Raw genomic sequence first — 27605 nt, forward strand, 5'->3', positions numbered from 1 at the left:
AATAGGAGACGCTCAATAAATACTAGATGTCTCTGAGCAGCAAATAGAATATTAATTGTTTTGTAAATGTGCAGCAATTATTTTTGGCTAGATTTCACTTATTTTTTTCAGGCTAATAAAATTGTTACTTTATGAAAAACAAAAAAAAAAGCTGCTGTGTATTTCCAAGAGGCCCCTGGCCCCCCACCGCAGTCATAGCAGGAAAGCAGGGGCTGCAGGCCTGAGGGGCGCGGCGAGGAGGGATGGGCAGCGCCCACCCCGGGAAGTTGCAGGTCAGTGGTGTTTGCAGGGAAGCGGTGTGGGCATCTCCAAGATCTAGGGTAGGGGTGGAAGGGAGAGGCAGAGGGAGCTGGACAACTGCACCGCTAGTCTCTAGCGCCCAGCCCAGCCCAGCCCAGCCCAGCCCAGCCCCCACCCCAGCACCTCCACATACTTTTCCATCATTTGGAGCACTTGGAAGCTTCCTGAGTGGCCCCGCTCCCTGCGGACATCCTCCAGTGAACCAAACCTGGAGAGCCTGAGTGTCCCTTGTTGCATATGGTGACACATGCCCTCTGAACGGATACCCACCACTGCCATCATTCGATGACAGGCAGGCAGACACTGCTGTTTCCCCATCCGTCTGGCACAGAGTCAGCCCATCCTCCTAGGTGAAGCTGACAAATTCCAGCCTTGCCTTGGGTGTGCCCAAGGCAGAAAATACTTTCAGGAGGAGGCAGACTGCCAGGAAGCAACACTTCCACCAAGGCAGGCCCAGGATGAGTCCCAGCACACAAGACCCACCCCCCCCAACATACACACACACACCCATACAGGAAAACCATCTGATAATGGGTCCTTGCTACCCAAGCCCACCTGCATATCTGGTGTGACCCAAGTGGCGGCCAGGCCCAAGACACCCCCTTTTGAGGTCGCAGCACGACACCATCAGGGATCCCAGGCCCCGCCTCTGAACCCAGCTGTGGATGACATAGAGGCCACCGGGCTAATGCTGGCCTGAAGCATGGCTCGAGATTGGAGGGGCAGGCTCACTGTTCTCTCAGGACTTCACAGCATCTCTGCCTATTCTGCATTTTGATGTCCGTCTTCCCGGACGTCCAGGAGACCATGGTCCAGAGCAGCCCTAAAAGTGTACGCCAACTGAACTGCCAAATTACCAGATGCTCTTTTTTTTGACTGCAAAATCATCAGCACCAGTGTTTAAGTTCTGCTCTCAGGATAATAATTCGGCATGCCTGGAACACAGTGACCCCAGAACCCAGAACTACCCTGGGGCTTGTTATACAGAAGAAAGAACATTTCCATAGACCCAGATGTCCCAGCCACGGGTCATGGCTTATGGAGGCCTTGTAGCTAAGGAACAAGAGCCTCAGAGCCAAGCAAGGACCAGGAATTCAACTCCAGGTCATTCAAGTGACAGTGAAATAACTTATTAGGAAAGAAAAACTCATCTGACTAATTTTAAAAATCAAAGCTAATCACAACTCGGTAACAAAAAGGCAAATAAGCCAATTTTTTTTTTTTAAAAAAAGGGTGCAAGATTTGAATAGGCATCTTTCCAAAGAAGACATACAAATGCCAAGGAGCACATGAATACATGCTCAACATCATTAGTCATCGGGAAATGCAAATGGAAAGCATGAGATACCACTTCACACCCACTAGGATGGCTACATTCAAAAGGCCAAGTGTTGGCAGGGATGTAGAGAAACTGGAACAGGCATACACTGCTGGAGGGGATGTAAAATGCTGCAGCCACTTTGGAAAGCAGTCTGGCAGTTCCTCAAGTGGTTAAACATGATTACCATTTGACCCAGTCATTTTACTCCTAGGTATACAGACAAGAGAAATGAAAACAGATCCACATAAAAACGTATCCACAAATGATCACAGCAGTATTACTCATAATAGCTGAAAAGTAGAAAGAAATGTCCGGCAATGAACAAATGGATAAATAAAACGTGATATAGCCAGTATTACTTGGCCATAAAAAGGACTGAAGTATTGACACGTGCTACAACATGGATGAACTGTGAAAACATTAACGCCAAGTGAAAGGAGCCAGACATAAAACAACACATATTGAATGACCCCATTTATATGAAAATATCCAGAACAGGCAAATCCAATGAAACAGAAAGTGGATTCATGGCTACCTAGAGCTGGGGGCTGGAGGGGGGGGTGATGGAAGGACTGAGGGTGATGACGAGTGCACAATTTCTTTGGGGGTTGATGAAAATGTTCTAAAATTGATTGTGATGATAACTATGCAACTTTGAGAATATACTAAAACCACTGAATTGTATACTTTAAATGGGTAAATTGGTTTGTGAATTAAATTCCAATAAAGCTGCTTTAAAAAAATCAAAACAAGGTACAGTGGTTTTCAACTGGGTTCAAGTGAGAGCAGCACCATCCCTCCTGGAGAGGTTTAGAGAGCCCCGATGACGAAGGTGCTCAATGGCATCCAGTGGACAACAGAAGGACAATTCCACATGAATAACCCCAGAAACGCACAGACAAAATGCCATCTGCAAGGCAACCCCCTTGAGAAACTGCTCTACAGGAACAACAAATTCAATTTGCATTCTCTTTGTTGGGTGCCTATTATGCATAACATGCAGTACTGGGGGCATGGAGTGGGAGGGAACTATAAATAATCTGAACCAGAACTGACCAAGAGACAGCGTAGACCACAAGTCCTAATGCGAGAGCTGGCCTGTAAGAGGTGGAAGCACAGGGTGTGTGGTGCTGCAACATAGCAGATGCCACAGACTGCCCAGCCAGTGCCGACCTCCCTGCTGGCAAGCACCTGAAGGGGTGTGGGTGACCCGGGGCAAATGGGTGTGTCTGAACCTGCCCTGGCCCAAAAGGGGAGCAGCAGCTACCGTGGCTAATGAGCACTTGAAAGGGGACCCATGTGACACCATGCAGGACCCCAAAACTCAGTACCCAAAACAAGAATGTCAAGTATTTCATTAATAGTTGCCTGTGTTCACCGCAGGCTGAACAATACTTGAGACAATGAGTTAAATGAAATACTCATTAAAATTAACTCCAATTTCCGGGTCAACATGGCGGCTTAACAACGTGCACATTTTAGTTCGCCCTCCAGAACAACTACTAAATAATCAGAAACAGTACAGAACAATTCCCGGAGCCACGATAGTGACCAGACACACAGTGTAGCCTGGACCAGCTGCGAGCACCCCACAGAACTCTGAGTTCCCAAAGCTGCTGCGGCCAGCACCCCTCCCCAACAGGCCTCTTCCCAGAGGGGAAAGGAAAGGACTTTACCAGCAGCAGGGACTGGGCACAGCCAAACGCCAATTGTGGAACTAATTAACAAATTCTGACTACTAAAAATAGGCCCCCGGTTTAGGTGAAACTGATCAAAGCGGAGGTTGCTCATTTTTGCCCCGGCACCAAGGGGGCAGGACTGACAGAAAAGAGGAAAAAAAAAAAAAAAAAGAAAGAAACAGAGGTTTTTGTGGCTGTGTATCTACAAAGGCCTGACTGCCTCTGGATACAGCGGCAGGACTTTTCAGGCTGCAACTGCCTCAGGCATAGGCAGAAGTGAGCTCTTTCGGGGGCTTGTCTGGAACCTATGCCTTCCCCAGGGGTGGGGTGAAGCCCCACCCAGGTGGAATCCCTCCATCAAGGAATTCAGACACCAAGGCTTGGCAATTTGAAGCCATTAAAACCAGCCTACAACCTCTCTTCTGTCTCCACCACGCCCCCAGCAGGGAGAGTCTGCCAAAGTTAAAGGTACGACATCATCTTATGCTGGTGGGACCTGCAGTCAGACAAGCGCCACATACTGGCCAGGATAAGAAAAACAGAGTCCAGAGACTTCACAGGAAAGTCTTTCAACCCGCTGGGTCTCACCCTCAGGGAAAACCGACACAGGTGACTCTTTCCTCCTGATAGGAGGCCAGTTTGGTCTGGGAAAATCTGGCTGGTGTCTATAATATCTAAGTAGACCCTCCTAAGTATGTGGCGGGGGGGGGGGGGGGGGGCCCCCCACAAGCAGGGCAAGAAACAAGAAAACAAGAACTGAAAAATTCTCCTCTGTTAAACAAAACTTAAGCTAAAGGTCCAGATAAAGCTGAACGGAATGTCAAAGAACAGATAGACAACAAATTCATCCAGCAAGAAAACCCTTGATAAAAGAAGTGAAAGCAATCTCCAGAATAAACTAATTAAGGTAATTAAATGCCTAGACGCCAGCAAAAAATAACAAATCACACTAGGAAAATTGAAGATATGGCCCAGTCAAAGGAACAAACCAACAATTCAAATGACATACAGGAGCTGAAACAATTAATTCAGAATGTACGAACAGACATGGAAAACCTCATCAAAAACCAAATCAATGAATTGAGGGAGGATATAAAGAAGGCAAGGAAAGAACAAAAAGAAGAAACTGAAAGCCTGAAAAAACAAATCACAGAACTTATGGGAATGAAAGACACAGTAGAAGAGATGAAAAAAGCAATGGAAACCTACAATAATAGATTTCGAGAGACAGAACATAGGATTTCAAAACTGGAGAACGGGAACATCTGAAATCCGACAAGAAACAGAAACTATAGGGAAAAAAATGGAAAAATATGAGCAGGGACTCAGGGAATTGAAAGACAATATGAAGTGCATGAATATACGTGTTGTGGGTGTCCCAGAAGGAGAAGAGAAGGGAAAAGGAGGAGAAAAACTAATGGGGGAAATTATCACAGAAAATTTCCCAACTCTTATTAAAGACTTAAAATTACAGATCCAAGAAGTACAGCGTACCCCAAAGAGAATACATCCAAATGTATTCTTCCCTTGTATTTCATCACATACAAGGGAAGCCAAATAAGACTATGCACAGATCTCTCAGCAGAAACCATGGAGGCAAGAAGACAGTGGGATAATATTTAAATTATTAAAAGAGAAAAACTGTCAACCAAGAATTCTATATCCAGCAAGACTGTCCTTCAAAAATGAGGGAGAAATTAAAACATTTTCAGACAAAAAATCACTGAGAGAATTTGTGACCAAGAGACCAGCTCTGCAAGAAATACTAAAGGAAACACTAGAGACAGATACCAAGACAGAAGAGAGAGGTGTGGAGAAGAGTGTAGAAAGGAAGACTATGAGTAAAGGTAAAAAGAAGGAAAATTAGATGTGACCTATAAAATCCAGAAGGCAAAATAGTAGAAGAAAGTACTACCCACGCAGTAATAACACTGAATGTTAATGAATTAAACTCTCCAATCAAAAGACATAGTCTGGCAGAATGGATTAAAAAACAGGACCCATCTATATGCTGTCTCTACTCAAAGGACATGAGGCCAAGGACACAAATGGACATTTACACACCAATGTTTATAGCAGCATTATTAACAATTACCAAGAGATGGAAACAGCCAAAATGTCCATCAACAGACAGTTGACTAAACAAACTATGACATTTACATAAGATGAAATGTTATGCAGCTGTAAGACAGAATAAAGTTATGAAGTATGTAACAACATGAATGGACCTTGAGGACATTATGTTGGTTGTGATTAGCCAGAAACAAAAGGACAAGTACTGTATGGTCTCACTGATGTGAACTGACATTAGTGAATAAACTTGGAATATTTCCTTGGTAACAGAGACCATCAGGAGATGGAGATAGGGTGAGATATTGGGTGATTGGAGCTGAAGGGATACAGATTGTGCAAGAGGACTGAATATAAAAACTCAGAAATGGACAGCACAATACTACCTAACTGTAATGTAATTATGTTAAAACACTGAATGACGCTGCATGTGAGAATGATAGAGGGAGGAGGGCTGGGGACAGAGATGAAATCAGAAAAAAAGATAGATGGTAAAGATCGAGATGGTATAATCTAGGAATGCCTGGAGTGTATAATGATGGTGAAATGTACAATGTACAAATTTTAAAAATGTTTTTGCATAAGGAAGAACAAAGGAATGTTATTATTGCAGGGTGCTGAAAACAGATGATAATTAATACTTTAAAATATCACCTTAGGTGTGAGATTAAAGCAAAAAATGTTTATTTGTTACAAAATTTATGTTTTGACTAGAGCATTTCCTAATATAACTCATGTAAGATAGTTTGATTGAATGTCATAAGTACTTGGAATCTCAGGTAGGACATGAGATTTTGCTGGTTTGTCCAGAGTGATGCCCCGATGAATCCCAGAGTGATTTGATCAGTGACTGGAAAAGTATTTGCAAGCCCCCTTCAGGGAATGGTAAGTGTGGGGAGAAATTCAACTTCCCCAAGTTGAATTCTTGATATTCTCACAAGCAGTGTGGACAACCAAAGCTATAGGCTGAGCCCCCAGTCTTGGGGTTTGTTCATATGAAACTTAACCCCACAAAGGATAGGTCAAGTCTACTTAAAATTTAGGCCTAAGAGTCACCCCCAAGAGAGCCTCTTTTGTTGCTCAGATGTGGCCTCTCTCCAGCCAACATGACGAGCAGTCTCACCATTCTCCCCCTCTCTGCGTGGGACATGACTCCCAGGGGTGTGGACCTTCCTGGCAACGTGGGACAGAAATCCCAGAATGAGCTGAGACTCAGCATCAAGGGACTGAGAAAAACCCTAGAATGAGCTGAGAATTAACATCAAGGGATTGAGAGAACCTTCTCGACCAAAGTGAAATGAGACTAAGTGTTAATGGCTGAGAGATTCCATACAGAGTCGAGAGGTTATCCTGGAGGTTATTCTTATGCATTAAGTAAATATCACCTTGTTGTTCAAGATGTAGCGGAGAGGCTAGAGGGAACTGCCTGAAAATGAAGAGCTGTGTTCCAGTAGCCATGTTTCTTGATGATGATTGAACAAAGATATAGCTTTCACAATGAGACTCTGTGAATGTGAAAACCTTGTGTCTGATGCTCCTTTTCGCTACTATATCAATAGAAGAGTAGAACATATGGAATAAAAATAAATAATAGGGGGAACAAATGTTAAAATAAATTTAGTTTGAAATGCTAGCGGTAAATGAAAGCGAGGGATAAGGGGTATCGTATGCATAATCTTTTTTTTTCTCTGTTATCGTTTTCTTTCTTTTTCGGTTGTCTTTTTATTTCTTTTTCTAAATTGATGCAAATGTTCTATGAAATGGTGAATATGCAACTATGTGATGATATTAAGAATTACTGATTGTATATGTAGAATGGAATGATAACGTAAAAAAAAAAAAAAAAGAATAATCTCCAGGATAACCTCTGGACTCTGTTTGGAATCTCTCAGCCATTGACACTTAGTCTCATTTCACTCTTCCCCCTTTGGTCAAGAAGGTTCTCTCAATCCCTTGATGTTAATTCTCAGCTCATTCTAGGGTTTTTCTCAGTCCCTTGATGCTGAGTCTCAGCTGATTCCAGGATTTCTGTCCCACGTTGCCAGGAAGGTCCACACCCCTGGGAGTCATGTCCCACGCAGACAGGGGGAGGGTGTTGAGTTTGCTTGTTATGTTGGCTGGAGAAAGAGGCCACATCTGAGCAACATAAGAGGTTCTCTTGGGGGTGACTCTTAGGCCTAATTTTAAGTAGGCTTGACCTATCCTCTTGAGGTTACGTTTCATATGAACAAACCCCAAGATTGGGGGCTGAGCCTATAGCTTTGGTTGTCCACACTGCTTGTGAGAATATCAAGAATTCAACTTAGGGAAGTTGACTTTTCCCCCGTTCTCACCATTCCCCGAAGGGGACTTTGCATATACTTTTTTATTCGCTGTTCAAATCACTCTGGGATCTATTGGGGCTTGACTGATTTTATTAATAAAAATTAAAAAAAAAAAAAAAAAGAACATCACCACTCCAATCAGCAGAGGTCAAAGGAAAAGAGAAAGCAGGGAGAGGGGCCAACTGTCACAGATCTCCAAATGCACCAACTTCAGCAAGCTTTTAAGTTTAGTTATAAATGGAAAACCGAAGCATTAAAACTGCTCGATGAATTTTCGCTTCAGTGGAGGCTGTGGGCACTTGGCCAGGAGAGTGAGGAACACTAAGACTGCAGGAGAGACCGTTGGACAGGGGGCAGGAAAAGACAGCTACCACCAAGGCGAGCTAAGAGAGAACACAAGTTTTCATTTTCTAAAACCCAGTGTCTCCATTCACTGTGACAACAGGTGCACAGTGGAGGACACGGAAAGTGTCAGGCAGCGAGGGGAACATACACTGCCCTGTGATCTCCTCAACAGAGACCTGGGGCCGTGCTCCTGCTCCCTGTGCCTAGGAGGACCCCCGGCAAACACGCTGGGGTGTGCGCCATACGCGCCTTTCCCACGTCTCTCTGGCCGCTGGCCTCACCCTGGCACGGGGCGCTCCGGGGAGGCTGCAGTCATCCCCTGGCAGGAGGCATGGTTCCTCCGCCCAGGAGCGGCAGCAGGACCTGCCCCGCACTTCATGGGCAAGGAGGGTGCCATCAACACCAGCATGGGTGTCTGTGGCAGCACGAAGGCCTCGCACCCTGTCTTATTATAGGACAGAGCTGCCTTGCCAAGCCTGCTCTCCCAGGGCACCGCCTGAGTGAAGCCCGACTACTGTGCGGCTATTGGCTGTAAGAACCCCGGGGACGGGGTGATAAAGACAGGAAGCTGAGTTTTACCCATTCCCTCTGCATGGCAAAGAAAGACTGGAAAAACTGTTAAAGAATATGAAACATGATTCATGGGTTCCCAGTAAATACCCGTTCCTGCGTAGTGCCCACTTTACTCCTGACTCTCTTGATGTCAGGTGGGGGATTCAATATCTGAAACAAACAGCAATTCCAACAACAATTCTTTACCAGAAGACAATCAGGGAAAAGACTCCCCCCTCCCCCCCCCCAAAAAAAAAAGTCTCAGAAGAGCAAATTGGAGGGTGAGAAAGAAGAATCATTTGTGTCAAATGAGCCTATAAAAATACAGCTAGGGTGGTGCGACTGTGGCAGAATTCTTGCCTGCTACGCCAGAGACCAGGGTTTGATTTCCATAGCCTGCCCATGCCAAAAAAAAAAAAAAAACCTATACACACACACAGCTAACAAGACATGCTCCCAGAATGTGCAGAACTGCTTGATTCATCTGCCTTGTACAGCTACCAGATCCAAACAGAAAATACACAAAAATAACATACTTACTCTTAACCTGGGTAAACAAGATCTTGATAAACTGCCATCGACTTTGGAAACATCAGTTAACCAAGATACAGACGTAGGTGCTTTTCACGCATCTTTTGACAATCTAAGTTCGACAACTATTACTCTGTCAACCGCAGATTCAGAAGGTATTCAGCAGTCTTTGAAAACTCAAGAAGTGCATGAAATAGCTACCAATCATTTTGCCAATGCAGATTTTACAAACCACTCCATGGAAATTACGTCAGCACAGGGAAATCCAGTCTTATTCAACACAATTACTCAAACAGTTGAAGAATTAAATGCAAATAAGGAAATCTGTTTTGCCATTTTTATACCCACTGAAAATCCCAGACCTAATCCTTTATACCTGCCCAACAAGAAACTGGAAACAGAAGACAGTCACTGAAGACTCCTTCCTTAAGGATGGAAACTATGGAACAGATGTTTCACAAACTGAAGATCGGTACTGCAGACAACACATGCATAAGGACCTCTATGGCAGGACATTTCTAGGATACCTTCAAAGGTAACACTTTTTGAGCTACAAGAGCGACAAACTCTAGGAAGACAAGTCTTTGGAAGCTCTTATAGGCAGTTAAAACAGGAAAATTGGCTGTCTGAAGAAACATCAAGATTATAGAAAACCATTTCACAACATACAATGACATAAAGAGGTTTTAAAGTTATAACTAAGCTTTTTGCAGCCAAATCAAAATTATATGTGAAGTGAACTTTTTTCCTGTATAAATTTCTCATTTTAATGAAGCTATGAAAGTGCTCTAATGTTATGAACTATATTCTGTTCTTATAATGCTCATTTTGGAAAGGAAAAAAAAAAGAATTCTTGACCTTGATAACTTTCTAAATTAAAGCTAAAATACAGTAAGTGAAACAACTAAGTCAGAAAACGAGAGAACACCAGGATATGGGGAAAAAAAAAAAAACAGAACAAAAGCCAGGCCCAGAAATCAGACCTAGTTCTACCATTGGCACATATCTTAGACAGGTTTCTTATCAAGTTTGAGCCTTGGTCCCTAAACTGTAATTAAGGGCATTTAGTAGATCTCTGATGTAGTCCATTTCTTTATTGTTTTCTCCTTTTCTATGAGGACATTTTTAAGAGAACACGTTTCCTATAAGATAATCTATATTTACATATTATTAGAAGTTGGCTGGAATTCAATATTAGTAACTACTGGAATATCCTCAATATTTATCGAATTCTATGTTTGACCTTTGGTTACTTAAACACTTGTATTATGAAGGTAAACCTCCTTTTATAATTGTATTCAGCTGAACTAAAATAAGGAACTACTCTTAGCCCAGTTCTTAGAAGAGATTATTTAAACTTTTCAAGACATGCATTTCAGTACCTTATATATGATTGCCCATCTTAATAGACATTTAAAGAGTCATTTAAGCTTTTTAACTTTCTGTACCCATAAGGTTGGATTTATAAATGAAAAAGATGAAAATGAGGTTAAAAAAACATATAAACATATATTTTAGAAATCATTATTTGAATCTTAAATAGAAATGATAGTTTGTATCTTTTCTTCAATATGTGTAGCTTTTTAAAACCTTGTACTTGTGTCATTTTTTAATTCCAGAATGATACAATAATATCTAGCACTATACATTCCCACTTCTCCTTATTTTAATAAAATTTATAAACAAGAAATTACAGGTAAGTGATGAAGACGTTAGGAAGACAAGTAGGAAAGAGAAGTGATGGCGGCGTATATAAAAATACTGCTTAAGTCCAAAAGAATTTAAGAAAAATGAGTGTAAAAGCAAGGACTTAGTGGTAGTAACACAAATGCGAAAAATAAGTGACACGTTCTTTTAAAACTGGCAGTATAATCAAATAGCCCATGGTTTTCCTACTACTTTGGGCAAATTCCTCAATCTGAGTCTTAGTTTTCTTATCCATAAAATAAAATACTATTATCTACCTTACAGGATGGATGTAAGAATTCTTTAAGATAATATGATTTTGGTCCTGGGAAATAGGAGACGCTCAATAAATACTAGATGTCTCTGAGCAGCAAATAGAATATTAATTGTTTTGTAAATGTGCAGCAATTATTTTTGGCTAGATTTCACTTATTTTTTTCAGGCTAATAAAATTGTTACTTTATGAAAAACAAAAAAAAAAGCTGCTGTGTATTTCCAAGAGGCCCCTGGCCCCCCACCGCAGTCATAGCAGGAAAGCAGGGGCTGCAGGCCTGAGGGGCGCGGCGAGGAGGGATGGGCAGCGCCCACCCCGGGAAGTTGCAGGTCAGTGGTGTTTGCAGGGAAGCGGTGTGGGCATCTCCAAGATCTAGGGTAGGGGTGGAAGGGAGAGGCAGAGGGAGCTGGACAACTGCACCGCTAGTCTCTAGCGCCCAGCCCAGCCCAGCCCAGCCCAGCCCAGCCCCCACCCCAGCACCTCCACATACTTTTCCATCATTTGGAGCACTTGGAAGCTTCCTGAGTGGCCCCGCTCCCTGCGGACATCCTCCAGTGAACCAAACCTGGAGAGCCTGAGTGTCCCTTGTTGCATATGGTGACACATGCCCTCTGAACGGATACCCACCACTGCCATCATTCGATGACAGGCAGGCAGACACTGCTGTTTCCCCATCCGTCTGGCACAGAGTCAGCCCATCCTCCTAGGTGAAGCTGACAAATTCCAGCCTTGCCTTGGGTGTGCCCAAGGCAGAAAATACTTTCAGGAGGAGGCAGACTGCCAGGAAGCAACACTTCCACCAAGGCAGGCCCAGGATGAGTCCCAGCACACAAGACCCACCCCCCCCAACATACACACACACACCCATACAGGAAAACCATCTGATAATGGGTCCTTGCTACCCAAGCCCACCTGCATATCTGGTGTGACCCAAGTGGCGGCCAGGCCCAAGACACCCCCTTTTGAGGTCGCAGCACGACACCATCAGGGATCCCAGGCCCCGCCTCTGAACCCAGCTGTGGATGACATAGAGGCCACCGGGCTAATGCTGGCCTGAAGCATGGCTCGAGATTGGAGGGGCAGGCTCACTGTTCTCTCAGGACTTCACAGCATCTCTGCCTATTCTGCATTTTGATGTCCGTCTTCCCGGACGTCCAGGAGACCATGGTCCAGAGCAGCCCTAAAAGTGTACGCCAACTGAACTGCCAAATTACCAGATGCTCTTTTTTTTGACTGCAAAATCATCAGCACCAGTGTTTAAGTTCTGCTCTCAGGATAATAATTCGGCATGCCTGGAACACAGTGACCCCAGAACCCAGAACTACCCTGGGGCTTGTTATACAGAAGAAAGAACATTTCCATAGACCCAGATGTCCCAGCCACGGGTCATGGCTTATGGAGGCCTTGTAGCTAAGGAACAAGAGCCTCAGAGCCAAGCAAGGACCAGGAATTCAACTCCAGGTCATTCAAGTGACAGTGAAATAACTTATTAGGAAAGAAAAACTCATCTGACTAATTTTAAAAATCAAAGCTAATCACAACTCGGTAACAAAAAGGCAAATAAGCCAATTTTTTTTTTTTAAAAAAAGGGTGCAAGATTTGAATAGGCATCTTTCCAAAGAAGACATACAAATGCCAAGGAGCACATGAATACATGCTCAACATCATTAGTCATCGGGAAATGCAAATGGAAAGCATGAGATACCACTTCACACCCACTAGGATGGCTACATTCAAAAGGCCAAGTGTTGGCAGGGATGTAGAGAAACTGGAACAGGCATACACTGCTGGAGGGGATGTAAAATGCTGCAGCCACTTTGGAAAGCAGTCTGGCAGTTCCTCAAGTGGTTAAACATGATTACCATTTGACCCAGTCATTTTACTCCTAGGTATACAGACAAGAGAAATGAAAACAGATCCACATAAAAACGTATCCACAAATGATCACAGCAGTATTACTCATAATAGCTGAAAAGTAGAAAGAAATGTCCGGCAATGAACAAATGGATAAATAAAACGTGATATAGCCAGTATTACTTGGCCATAAAAAGGACTGAAGTATTGACACGTGCTACAACATGGATGAACTGTGAAAACATTAACGCCAAGTGAAAGGAGCCAGACATAAAACAACACATATTGAATGACCCCATTTATATGAAAATATCCAGAACAGGCAAATCCAATGAAACAGAAAGTGGATTCATGGCTACCTAGAGCTGGGGGCTGGAGGGGGGGGTGATGGAAGGACTGAGGGTGATGACGAGTGCACAATTTCTTTGGGGGTTGATGAAAATGTTCTAAAATTGATTGTGATGATAACTATGCAACTTTGAGAATATACTAAAACCACTGAATTGTATACTTTAAATGGGTAAATTGGTTTGTGAATTAAATTCCAATAAAGCTGCTTTAAAAAAATCAAAACAAGGTACAGTGGTTTTCAACTGGGTTCAAGTGAGAGCAGCACCATCCCTCCTGGAGAGGTTTAGAGAGCCCCGATGACGAAGGTGCTCAATGGCATCCAGTGGACAACAGAAGGACAATTCCACATGAATAACCCCAGAAACGCACAGACAAAATGCCATCTGCAAGGCAACCCCCTTGAGAAACTGCTCTACAGGAACAACAAATTCAATTTGCATTCTCTTTGTTGGGTGCCTATTATGCATAACATGCAGTACTGGGGGCATGGAGTGGGAGGGAACTATAAATAATCTGAACCAGAACTGACCAAGAGACAGCGTAGACCACAAGTCCTAATGCGAGAGCTGGCCTGTAAGAGGTGGAAGCACAGGGTGTGTGGTGCTGCAACATAGCAGATGCCACAGACTGCCCAGCCAGTGCCGACCTCCCTGCTGGCAAGCACCTGAAGGGGTGTGGGTGACCCGGGGCAAATGGGTGTGTCTGAACCTGCCCTGGCCCAAAAGGGGAGCAGCAGCTACCGTGGCTAATGAGCACTTGAAAGGGGACCCATGTGACACCATGCAGGACCCCAAAACTCAGTACCCAAAACAAGAATGTCAAGTATTTCATTAATAGTTGCCTGTGTTCACCGCAGGCTGAACAATACTTGAGACAATGAGTTAAATGAAATACTCATTAAAATTAACTCCAATTTCCGGGTCAACATGGCGGCTTAACAACGTGCACATTTTAGTTCGCCCTCCAGAACAACTACTAAATAATCAGAAACAGTACAGAACAATTCCCGGAGCCACGATAGTGACCAGACACACAGTGTAGCCTGGACCAGCTGCGAGCACCCCACAGAACTCTGAGTTCCCAAAGCTGCTGCGGCCAGCACCCCTCCCCAACAGGCCTCTTCCCAGAGGGGAAAGGAAAGGACTTTACCAGCAGCAGGGACTGGGCACAGCCAAACGCCAATTGTGGAACTAATTAACAAATTCTGACTACTAAAAATAGGCCCCCGGTTTAGGTGAAACTGATCAAAGCGGAGGTTGCTCATTTTTGCCCCGGCACCAAGGGGGCAGGACTGACAGAAAAGAGGAAAAAAAAAAAAAAAAAGAAAGAAACAGAGGTTTTTGTGGCTGTGTATCTACAAAGGCCTGACTGCCTCTGGATACAGCGGCAGGACTTTTCAGGCTGCAACTGCCTCAGGCATAGGCAGAAGTGAGCTCTTTCGGGGGCTTGTCTGGAACCTATGCCTTCCCCAGGGGTGGGGTGAAGCCCCACCCAGGTGGAATCCCTCCATCAAGGAATTCAGACACCAAGGCTTGGCAATTTGAAGCCATTAAAACCAGCCTACAACCTCTCTTCTGTCTCCACCACGCCCCCAGCAGGGAGAGTCTGCCAAAGTTAAAGGTACGACATCATCTTATGCTGGTGGGACCTGCAGTCAGACAAGCGCCACATACTGGCCAGGATAAGAAAAACAGAGTCCAGAGACTTCACAGGAAAGTCTTTCAACCCGCTGGGTCTCACCCTCAGGGAAAACCGACACAGGTGACTCTTTCCTCCTGATAGGAGGCCAGTTTGGTCTGGGAAAATCTGGCTGGTGTCTATAATATCTAAGTAGACCCTCCTAAGTATGTGGCGGGGGGGGGGGGGGGGAGGCACCACACAAGCAGGGCAAGAAACAAGAAAACAAGAACTGAAAAATTCTCCTCTGTTAAACAAAACTTAAGCTAAAGGTCCAGATAAAGCTGAACGGAATGTCAAAGAACAGATAGACAACAAATTCATCCAGCAAGAAAACCCTTGATAAAAGAAGTGAAAGCAATCTCCAGAATAAACTAATTAAGGTAATTAAATGCCTAGACGCCAGCAAAAAATAACAAATCACACTAGGAAAATTGAAGATATGGCCCAGTCAAAGGAACAAACCAACAATTCAAATGACATACAGGAGCTGAAACAATTAATTCAGAATGTACGAACAGACATGGAAAACCTCATCAAAAACCAAATCAATGAATTGAGGGAGGATATAAAGAAGGCAAGGAAAGAACAAAAAGAAGAAACTGAAAGCCTGAAAAAACAAATCACAGAACTTATGGGAATGAAAGACACAGTAGAAGAGATGAAAAAAGCAATGGAAACCTACAATAATAGATTTCGAGAGACAGAACATAGGATTTCAAAACTGGAGAACGGGAACATCTGAAATCCGACAAGAAACAGAAACTATAGGGAAAAAAATGGAAAAATATGAGCAGGGACTCAGGGAATTGAAAGACAATATGAAGTGCATGAATATACGTGTTGTGGGTGTCCCAGAAGGAGAAGAGAAGGGAAAAGGAGGAGAAAAACTAATGGGGGAAATTATCACAGAAAATTTCCCAACTCTTATTAAAGACTTAAAATTACAGATCCAAGAAGTACAGCGTACCCCAAAGAGAATACATCCAAATGTATTCTTCCCTTGTATTTCATCACATACAAGGGAAGCCAAATAAGACTATGCACAGATCTCTCAGCAGAAACCATGGAGGCAAGAAGACAGTGGGATAATATTTAAATTATTAAAAGAGAAAAACTGTCAACCAAGAATTCTATATCCAGCAAGACTGTCCTTCAAAAATGAGGGAGAAATTAAAACATTTTCAGACAAAAAATCACTGAGAGAATTTGTGACCAAGAGACCAGCTCTGCAAGAAATACTAAAGGAAACACTAGAGACAGATACCAAGACAGAAGAGAGAGGTGTGGAGAAGAGTGTAGAAAGGAAGACTATGAGTAAAGGTAAAAAGAAGGAAAATTAGATGTGACCTATAAAATCCAGAAGGCAAAATAGTAGAAGAAAGTACTACCCACGCAGTAATAACACTGAATGTTAATGAATTAAACTCTCCAATCAAAAGACATAGTCTGGCAGAATGGATTAAAAAACAGGACCCATCTATATGCTGTCTCTACTCAAAGGACATGAGGCCAAGGACACAAATGGACATTTACACACCAATGTTTATAGCAGCATTATTAACAATTACCAAGAGATGGAAACAGCCAAAATGTCCATCAACAGACAGTTGACTAAACAAACTATGACATTTACATAAGATGAAATGTTATGCAGCTGTAAGACAGAATAAAGTTATGAAGTATGTAACAACATGAATGGACCTTGAGGACATTATGTTGGTTGTGATTAGCCAGAAACAAAAGGACAAGTACTGTATGGTCTCACTGATGTGAACTGACATTAGTGAATAAACTTGGAATATTTCCTTGGTAACAGAGACCATCAGGAGATGGAGATAGGGTGAGATATTGGGTGATTGGAGCTGAAGGGATACAGATTGTGCAAGAGGACTGAATATAAAAACTCAGAAATGGACAGCACAATACTACCTAACTGTAATGTAATTATGTTAAAACACTGAATGACGCTGCATGTGAGAATGATAGAGGGAGGAGGGCTGGGGACAGAGATGAAATCAGAAAAAAAGATAGATGGTAAAGATCGAGATGGTATAATCTAGGAATGCCTGGAGTGTATAATGATGGTGAAATGTACAATGTACAAATTTTAAAAATGTTTTTGCATAAGGAAGAACAAAGGAATGTTATTATTGCAGGGTGCTGAAAACAGATGATAATTAATACTTTAAAATATCACCTTAGGTGTGAGATTAAAGCAAAAAATGTTTATTTGTTACAAAATTTATGTTTTGACTAGAGCATTTCCTAATATAACTCATGTAAGATAGTTTGATTGAATGTCATAAGTACTTGGAATCTCAGGTAGGACATGAGATTTTGCTGGTTTGTCCAGAGTGATGCCCCGATGAATCCCAGAGTGATTTGATCAGTGACTGGAAAAGTATTTGCAAGCCCCCTTCAGGGAATGGTAAGTGTGGGGAGAAATTCAACTTCCCCAAGTTGAATTCTTGATATTCTCACAAGCAGTGTGGACAACCAAAGCTATAGGCTGAGCCCCCAGTCTTGGGGTTTGTTCATATGAAACTTAACCCCACAAAGGATAGGTCAAGTCTACTTAAAATTTAGGCCTAAGAGTCACCCCCAAGAGAGCCTCTTTTGTTGCTCAGATGTGGCCTCTCTCCAGCCAACATGACGAGCAGTCTCACCATTCTCCCCCTCTCTGCGTGGGACATGACTCCCAGGGGTGTGGACCTTCCTGGCAACGTGGGACAGAAATCCCAGAATGAGCTGAGACTCAGCATCAAGGGACTGAGAAAAACCCTAGAATGAGCTGAGAATTAACATCAAGGGATTGAGAGAACCTTCTCGACCAAAGTGAAATGAGACTAAGTGTTAATGGCTGAGAGATTCCATACAGAGTCGAGAGGTTATCCTGGAGGTTATTCTTATGCATTAAGTAAATATCACCTTGTTGTTCAAGATGTAGCGGAGAGGCTAGAGGGAACTGCCTGAAAATGAAGAGCTGTGTTCCAGTAGCCATGTTTCTTGATGATGATTGAACAAAGATATAGCTTTCACAATGAGACTCTGTGAATGTGAAAACCTTGTGTCTGATGCTCCTTTTCGCTACTATATCAATAGAAGAGTAGAACATATGGAATAAAAATAAATAATAGGGGGAACAAATGTTAAAATAAATTTAGTTTGAAATGCTAGCGGTAAATGAAAGCGAGGGATAAGGGGTATCGTATGCATAATCTTTTTTTTTCTCTGTTATCGTTTTCTTTCTTTTTCGGTTGTCTTTTTATTTCTTTTTCTAAATTGATGCAAATGTTCTATGAAATGGTGAATATGCAACTATGTGATGATATTAAGAATTACTGATTGTATATGTAGAATGGAATGATAACGTAAAAAAAAAAAAAAAAGAATAATCTCCAGGATAACCTCTGGACTCTGTTTGGAATCTCTCAGCCATTGACACTTAGTCTCATTTCACTCTTCCCCCTTTGGTCAAGAAGGTTCTCTCAATCCCTTGATGTTAATTCTCAGCTCATTCTAGGGTTTTTCTCAGTCCCTTGATGCTGAGTCTCAGCTGATTCCAGGATTTCTGTCCCACGTTGCCAGGAAGGTCCACACCCCTGGGAGTCATGTCCCACGCAGACAGGGGGAGGGTGTTGAGTTTGCTTGTTATGTTGGCTGGAGAAAGAGGCCACATCTGAGCAACATAAGAGGTTCTCTTGGGGGTGACTCTTAGGCCTAATTTTAAGTAGGCTTGACCTATCCTCTTGAGGTTACGTTTCATATGAACAAACCCCAAGATTGGGGGCTGAGCCTATAGCTTTGGTTGTCCACACTGCTTGTGAGAATATCAAGAATTCAACTTAGGGAAGTTGACTTTTCCCCCGTTCTCACCATTCCCCGAAGGGGACTTTGCATATACTTTTTTATTCGCTGTTCAAATCACTCTGGGATCTATTGGGGCTTGACTGATTTTATTAATAAAAATTAAAAAAAAAAAAAAAAAGAACATCACCACTCCAATCAGCAGAGGTCAAAGGAAAAGAGAAAGCAGGGAGAGGGGCCAACTGTCACAGATCTCCAAATGCACCAACTTCAGCAAGCTTTTAAGTTTAGTTATAAATGGAAAACCGAAGCATTAAAACTGCTCGATGAATTTTCGCTTCAGTGGAGGCTGTGGGCACTTGGCCAGGAGAGTGAGGAACACTAAGACTGCAGGAGAGACCGTTGGACAGGGGGCAGGAAAAGACAGCTACCACCAAGGCGAGCTAAGAGAGAACACAAGTTTTCATTTTCTAAAACCCAGTGTCTCCATTCACTGTGACAACAGGTGCACAGTGGAGGACACGGAAAGTGTCAGGCAGCGAGGGGAACATACACTGCCCTGTGATCTCCTCAACAGAGACCTGGGGCCGTGCTCCTGCTCCCTGTGCCTAGGAGGACCCCCGGCAAACACGCTGGGGTGTGCGCCATACGCGCCTTTCCCACGTCTCTCTGGCCGCTGGCCTCACCCTGGCACGGGGCGCTCCGGGGAGGCTGCAGTCATCCCCTGGCAGGAGGCATGGTTCCTCCGCCCAGGAGCGGCAGCAGGACCTGCCCCGCACTTCATGGGCAAGGAGGGTGCCATCAACACCAGCATGGGTGTCTGTGGCAGCACGAAGGCCTCGCACCCTGTCTTATTATAGGACAGAGCTGCCTTGCCAAGCCTGCTCTCCCAGGGCACCGCCTGAGTGAAGCCCGACTACTGTGCGGCTATTGGCTGTAAGAACCCCGGGGACGGGGTGATAAAGACAGGAAGCTGAGTTTTACCCATTCCCTCTGCATGGCAAAGAAAGACTGGAAAAACTGTTAAAGAATATGAAACATGATTCATGGGTTCCCAGTAAATACCCGTTCCTGCGTAGTGCCCACTTTACTCCTGACTCTCTTGATGTCAGGTGGGGGATTCAATATCTGAAACAAACAGCAATTCCAACAACAATTCTTTACCAGAAGACAATCAGGGAAAAGACTCCCCCCTCCCCCCCCCCAAAAAAAAAAGTCTCAGAAGAGCAAATTGGAGGGTGAGAAAGAAGAATCATTTGTGTCAAATGAGCCTATAAAAATACAGCTAGGGTGGTGCGACTGTGGCAGAATTCTTGCCTGCTACGCCAGAGACCAGGGTTTGATTTCCATAGCCTGCCCATGCCAAAAAAAAAAAAAAAACCTATACACACACACAGCTAACAAGACATGCTCCCAGAATGTGCAGAACTGCTTGATTCATCTGCCTTGTACAGCTACCAGATCCAAACAGAAAATACACAAAAATAACATACTTACTCTTAACCTGGGTAAACAAGATCTTGATAAACTGCCATCGACTTTGGAAACATCAGTTAACCAAGATACAGACGTAGGTGCTTTTCACGCATCTTTTGACAATCTAAGTTCGACAACTATTACTCTGTCAACCGCAGATTCAGAAGGTATTCAGCAGTCTTTGAAAACTCAAGAAGTGCATGAAATAGCTACCAATCATTTTGCCAATGCAGATTTTACAAACCACTCCATGGAAATTACGTCAGCACAGGGAAATCCAGTCTTATTCAACACAATTACTCAAACAGTTGAAGAATTAAATGCAAATAAGGAAATCTGTTTTGCCATTTTTATACCCACTGAAAATCCCAGACCTAATCCTTTATACCTGCCCAACAAGAAACTGGAAACAGAAGACAGTCACTGAAGACTCCTTCCTTAAGGATGGAAACTATGGAACAGATGTTTCACAAACTGAAGATCGGTACTGCAGACAACACATGCATAAGGACCTCTATGGCAGGACATTTCTAGGATACCTTCAAAGGTAACACTTTTTGAGCTACAAGAGCGACAAACTCTAGGAAGACAAGTCTTTGGAAGCTCTTATAGGCAGTTAAAACAGGAAAATTGGCTGTCTGAAGAAACATCAAGATTATAGAAAACCATTTCACAACATACAATGACATAAAGAGGTTTTAAAGTTATAACTAAGCTTTTTGCAGCCAAATCAAAATTATATGTGAAGTGAACTTTTTTCCTGTATAAATTTCTCATTTTAATGAAGCTATGAAAGTGCTCTAATGTTATGAACTATATTCTGTTCTTATAATGCTCATTTTGGAAAGGAAAAAAAAAAGAATTCTTGACCTTGATAACTTTCTAAATTAAAGCTAAAATACAGTAAGTGAAACAACTAAGTCAGAAAACGAGAGAACACCAGGATATGGGGAAAAAAAAAAAACAGAACAAAAGCCAGGCCCAGAAATCAGACCTAGTTCTACCATTGGCACATATCTTAGACAGGTTTCTTATCAAGTTTGAGCCTTGGTCCCTAAACTGTAATTAAGGGCATTTAGTAGATCTCTGATGTAGTCCATTTCTTTATTGTTTTCTCCTTTTCTATGAGGACATTTTTAAGAGAACACGTTTCCTATAAGATAATCTATATTTACATATTATTAGAAGTTGGCTGGAATTCAATATTAGTAACTACTGGAATATCCTCAATATTTATCGAATTCTATGTTTGACCTTTGGTTACTTAAACACTTGTATTATGAAGGTAAACCTCCTTTTATAATTGTATTCAGCTGAACTAAAATAAGGAACTACTCTTAGCCCAGTTCTTAGAAGAGATTATTTAAACTTTTCAAGACATGCATTTCAGTACCTTATATATGATTGCCCATCTTAATAGACATTTAAAGAGTCATTTAAGCTTTTTAACTTTCTGTACCCATAAGGTTGGATTTATAAATGAAAAAGATGAAAATGAGGTTAAAAAAACATATAAACATATATTTTAGAAATCATTATTTGAATCTTAAATAGAAATGATAGTTTGTATCTTTTCTTCAATATGTGTAGCTTTTTAAAACCTTGTACTTGTGTCATTTTTTAATTCCAGAATGATACAATAATATCTAGCACTATACATTCCCACTTCTCCTTATTTTAATAAAATTTATAAACAAGAAATTACAGGTAAGTGATGAAGACGTTAGGAAGACAAGTAGGAAAGAGAAGTGATGGCGGCGTATATAAAAATACTGCTTAAGTCCAAAAGAATTTAAGAAAAATGAGTGTAAAAGCAAGGACTTAGTGGTAGTAACACAAATGCGAAAAATAAGTGACACGTTCTTTTAAAACTGGCAGTATAATCAAATAGCCCATGGTTTTCCTACTACTTTGGGCAAATTCCTCAATCTGAGTCTTAGTTTTCTTATCCATAAAATAAAATACTATTATCTACCTTACAGGATGGATGTAAGAATTCTTTAAGATAATATGATTTTGGTCCTGGGAAATAGGAGACGCTCAATAAATACTAGATGTCTCTGAGCAGCAAATAGAATATTAATTGTTTTGTAAATGTGCAGCAATTATTTTTGGCTAGATTTCACTTATTTTTTTCAGGCTAATAAAATTGTTACTTTATGAAAAACAAAAAAAAAAGCTGCTGTGTATTTCCAAGAGGCCCCTGGCCCCCCACCGCAGTCATAGCAGGAAAGCAGGGGCTGCAGGCCTGAGGGGCGCGGCGAGGAGGGATGGGCAGCGCCCACCCCGGGAAGTTGCAGGTCAGTGGTGTTTGCAGGGAAGCGGTGTGGGCATCTCCAAGATCTAGGGTAGGGGTGGAAGGGAGAGGCAGAGGGAGCTGGACAACTGCACCGCTAGTCTCTAGCGCCCAGCCCAGCCCAGCCCAGCCCAGCCCAGCCCCCACCCCAGCACCTCCACATACTTTTCCATCATTTGGAGCACTTGGAAGCTTCCTGAGTGGCCCCGCTCCCTGCGGACATCCTCCAGTGAACCAAACCTGGAGAGCCTGAGTGTCCCTTGTTGCATATGGTGACACATGCCCTCTGAACGGATACCCACCACTGCCATCATTCGATGACAGGCAGGCAGACACTGCTGTTTCCCCATCCGTCTGGCACAGAGTCAGCCCATCCTCCTAGGTGAAGCTGACAAATTCCAGCCTTGCCTTGGGTGTGCCCAAGGCAGAAAATACTTTCAGGAGGAGGCAGACTGCCAGGAAGCAACACTTCCACCAAGGCAGGCCCAGGATGAGTCCCAGCACACAAGACCCACCCCCCCCAACATACACACACACACCCATACAGGAAAACCATCTGATAATGGGTCCTTGCTACCCAAGCCCACCTGCATATCTGGTGTGACCCAAGTGGCGGCCAGGCCCAAGACACCCCCTTTTGAGGTCGCAGCACGACACCATCAGGGATCCCAGGCCCCGCCTCTGAACCCAGCTGTGGATGACATAGAGGCCACCGGGCTAATGCTGGCCTGAAGCATGGCTCGAGATTGGAGGGGCAGGCTCACTGTTCTCTCAGGACTTCACAGCATCTCTGCCTATTCTGCATTTTGATGTCCGTCTTCCCGGACGTCCAGGAGACCATGGTCCAGAGCAGCCCTAAAAGTGTACGCCAACTGAACTGCCAAATTACCAGATGCTCTTTTTTTTGACTGCAAAATCATCAGCACCAGTGTTTAAGTTCTGCTCTCAGGATAATAATTCGGCATGCCTGGAACACAGTGACCCCAGAACCCAGAACTACCCTGGGGCTTGTTATACAGAAGAAAGAACATTTCCATAGACCCAGATGTCCCAGCCACGGGTCATGGCTTATGGAGGCCTTGTAGCTAAGGAACAAGAGCCTCAGAGCCAAGCAAGGACCAGGAATTCAACTCCAGGTCATTCAAGTGACAGTGAAATAACTTATTAGGAAAGAAAAACTCATCTGACTAATTTTAAAAATCAAAGCTAATCACAACTCGGTAACAAAAAGGCAAATAAGCCAATTTTTTTTTTTTAAAAAAAGGGTGCAAGATTTGAATAGGCATCTTTCCAAAGAAGACATACAAATGCCAAGGAGCACATGAATACATGCTCAACATCATTAGTCATCGGGAAATGCAAATGGAAAGCATGAGATACCACTTCACACCCACTAGGATGGCTACATTCAAAAGGCCAAGTGTTGGCAGGGATGTAGAGAAACTGGAACAGGCATACACTGCTGGAGGGGATGTAAAATGCTGCAGCCACTTTGGAAAGCAGTCTGGCAGTTCCTCAAGTGGTTAAACATGATTACCATTTGACCCAGTCATTTTACTCCTAGGTATACAGACAAGAGAAATGAAAACAGATCCACATAAAAACGTATCCACAAATGATCACAGCAGTATTACTCATAATAGCTGAAAAGTAGAAAGAAATGTCCGGCAATGAACAAATGGATAAATAAAACGTGATATAGCCAGTATTACTTGGCCATAAAAAGGACTGAAGTATTGACACGTGCTACAACATGGATGAACTGTGAAAACATTAACGCCAAGTGAAAGGAGCCAGACATAAAACAACACATATTGAATGACCCCATTTATATGAAAATATCCAGAACAGGCAAATCCAATGAAACAGAAAGTGGATTCATGGCTACCTAGAGCTGGGGGCTGGAGGGGGGGGTGATGGAAGGACTGAGGGTGATGACGAGTGCACAATTTCTTTGGGGGTTGATGAAAATGTTCTAAAATTGATTGTGATGATAACTATGCAACTTTGAGAATATACTAAAACCACTGAATTGTATACTTTAAATGGGTAAATTGGTTTGTGAATTAAATTCCAATAAAGCTGCTTTAAAAAAATCAAAACAAGGTACAGTGGTTTTCAACTGGGTTCAAGTGAGAGCAGCACCATCCCTCCTGGAGAGGTTTAGAGAGCCCCGATGACGAAGGTGCTCAATGGCATCCAGTGGACAACAGAAGGACAATTCCACATGAATAACCCCAGAAACGCACAGACAAAATGCCATCTGCAAGGCAACCCCCTTGAGAAACTGCTCTACAGGAACAACAAATTCAATTTGCATTCTCTTTGTTGGGTGCCTATTATGCATAACATGCAGTACTGGGGGCATGGAGTGGGAGGGAACTATAAATAATCTGAACCAGAACTGACCAAGAGACAGCGTAGACCACAAGTCCTAATGCGAGAGCTGGCCTGTAAGAGGTGGAAGCACAGGGTGTGTGGTGCTGCAACATAGCAGATGCCACAGACTGCCCAGCCAGTGCCGACCTCCCTGCTGGCAAGCACCTGAAGGGGTGTGGGTGACCCGGGGCAAATGGGTGTGTCTGAACCTGCCCTGGCCCAAAAGGGGAGCAGCAGCTACCGTGGCTAATGAGCACTTGAAAGGGGACCCATGTGACACCATGCAGGACCCCAAAACTCAGTACCCAAAACAAGAATGTCAAGTATTTCATTAATAGTTGCCTGTGTTCACCGCAGGCTGAACAATACTTGAGACAATGAGTTAAATGAAATACTCATTAAAATTAACTCCAATTTCCGGGTCAACATGGCGGCTTAACAACGTGCACATTTTAGTTCGCCCTCCAGAACAACTACTAAATAATCAGAAACAGTACAGAACAATTCCCGGAGCCACGATAGTGACCAGACACACAGTGTAGCCTGGACCAGCTGCGAGCACCCCACAGAACTCTGAGTTCCCAAAGCTGCTGCGGCCAGCACCCCTCCCCAACAGGCCTCTTCCCAGAGGGGAAAGGAAAGGACTTTACCAGCAGCAGGGACTGGGCACAGCCAAACGCCAATTGTGGAACTAATTAACAAATTCTGACTACTAAAAATAGGCCCCCGGTTTAGGTGAAACTGATCAAAGCGGAGGTTGCTCATTTTTGCCCCGGCACCAAGGGGGCAGGACTGACAGAAAAGAGGAAAAAAAAAAAAAAAAAGAAAGAAACAGAGGTTTTTGTGGCTGTGTATCTACAAAGGCCTGACTGCCTCTGGATACAGCGGCAGGACTTTTCAGGCTGCAACTGCCTCAGGCATAGGCAGAAGTGAGCTCTTTCGGGGGCTTGTCTGGAACCTATGCCTTCCCCAGGGGTGGGGTGAAGCCCCACCCAGGTGGAATCCCTCCATCAAGGAATTCAGACACCAAGGCTTGGCAATTTGAAGCCATTAAAACCAGCCTACAACCTCTCTTCTGTCTCCACCACGCCCCCAGCAGGGAGAGTCTGCCAAAGTTAAAGGTACGACATCATCTTATGCTGGTGGGACCTGCAGTCAGACAAGCGCCACATACTGGCCAGGATAAGAAAAACAGAGTCCAGAGACTTCACAGGAAAGTCTTTCAACCCGCTGGGTCTCACCCTCAGGGAAAACCGACACAGGTGACTCTTTCCTCCTGATAGGAGGCCAGTTTGGTCTGGGAAAATCTGGCTGGTGTCTATAATATCTAAGTAGACCCTCCTAAGTATGTGGCGGGGGGGGGGGGGGGAGGCACCACACAAGCAGGGCAAGAAACAAGAAAACAAGAACTGAAAAATTCTCCTCTGTTAAACAAAACTTAAGCTAAAGGTCCAGATAAAGCTGAACGGAATGTCAAAGAACAGATAGACAACAAATTCATCCAGCAAGAAAACCCTTGATAAAAGAAGTGAAAGCAATCTCCAGAATAAACTAATTAAGGTAATTAAATGCCTAGACGCCAGCAAAAAATAACAAATCACACTAGGAAAATTGAAGATATGGCCCAGTCAAAGGAACAAACCAACAATTCAAATGACATACAGGAGCTGAAACAATTAATTCAGAATGTACGAACAGACATGGAAAACCTCATCAAAAACCAAATCAATGAATTGAGGGAGGATATAAAGAAGGCAAGGAAAGAACAAAAAGAAGAAACTGAAAGCCTGAAAAAACAAATCACAGAACTTATGGGAATGAAAGACACAGTAGAAGAGATGAAAAAAGCAATGGAAACCTACAATAATAGATTTCGAGAGACAGAACATAGGATTTCAAAACTGGAGAACGGGAACATCTGAAATCCGACAAGAAACAGAAACTATAGGGAAAAAAATGGAAAAATATGAGCAGGGACTCAGGGAATTGAAAGACAATATGAAGTGCATGAATATACGTGTTGTGGGTGTCCCAGAAGGAGAAGAGAAGGGAAAAGGAGGAGAAAAACTAATGGGGGAAATTATCACAGAAAATTTCCCAACTCTTATTAAAGACTTAAAATTACAGATCCAAGAAGTACAGCGTACCCCAAAGAGAATACATCCAAATAGACATACTCCAAGACATTTAATAATCATAATGTCAGAGGTCAAAGAGAAAGAGAGGATCCTGAAAGCAGCAAGAGAAAAGCAATCCATCACATACAAGGGAAGCCCAATAAGACTATGCGCAGATCTCTCATCAGAAACCATGGAGGAGAGAAGACAGTGGGATAATATATTTAAATTATTAAAAGAGAAAAACTGCCAACCAAGAATTCTATATCCAGCAAAACTGTCCTTCAAAAATGAGGGAGAAATTAAAACATTTTCAGACAAAAAGTCACTGTAATACAATTATGTTAAAACACTGAATGAAGCTGCATGTGAGAATGATAGAGGGAGGAGGGCTGGGGACACAAATGAAATCACAAAGAAAGATAGATGATAAAGATTGAGATGGTGTAATCTAGGAATGCCTAGAGTGTATAATGATAGTGACTAAATGTACAAATTTTAAAAATGTTTTTGCATGAGGAAGAACAAAAGAATGTCATTACTGCAGTGTGCTGAAAATAGAT

The 27605-nt window shown here is 43.0% G+C and overlaps 1 protein-coding gene and 2 pseudogenes across 3 annotated transcripts in view; 2 read left to right on the forward strand and 1 right to left on the reverse strand.

Annotated features, from left to right (window-relative positions):
• The window catches only part of UBE2L3 (ubiquitin conjugating enzyme E2 L3), a 94220-nt gene that overhangs the window by 37210 nt on the left and 29405 nt on the right, over positions 1-27605 (reverse strand). The window lies entirely within an intron of this gene.
• LOC143682141 (THAP domain-containing protein 5 pseudogene) lies at positions 9036-9812 on the forward strand (annotated as a pseudogene).
• On the forward strand, positions 20176-20952 carry LOC143682143 (THAP domain-containing protein 5 pseudogene; annotated as a pseudogene).

Source organism: Tamandua tetradactyla, chromosome 5, assembly GCF_023851605.1.
Source record: "Tamandua tetradactyla isolate mTamTet1 chromosome 5, mTamTet1.pri, whole genome shotgun sequence".
Classification (NCBI taxonomy): Eukaryota; Metazoa; Chordata; class Mammalia; order Pilosa; family Myrmecophagidae; genus Tamandua; species Tamandua tetradactyla.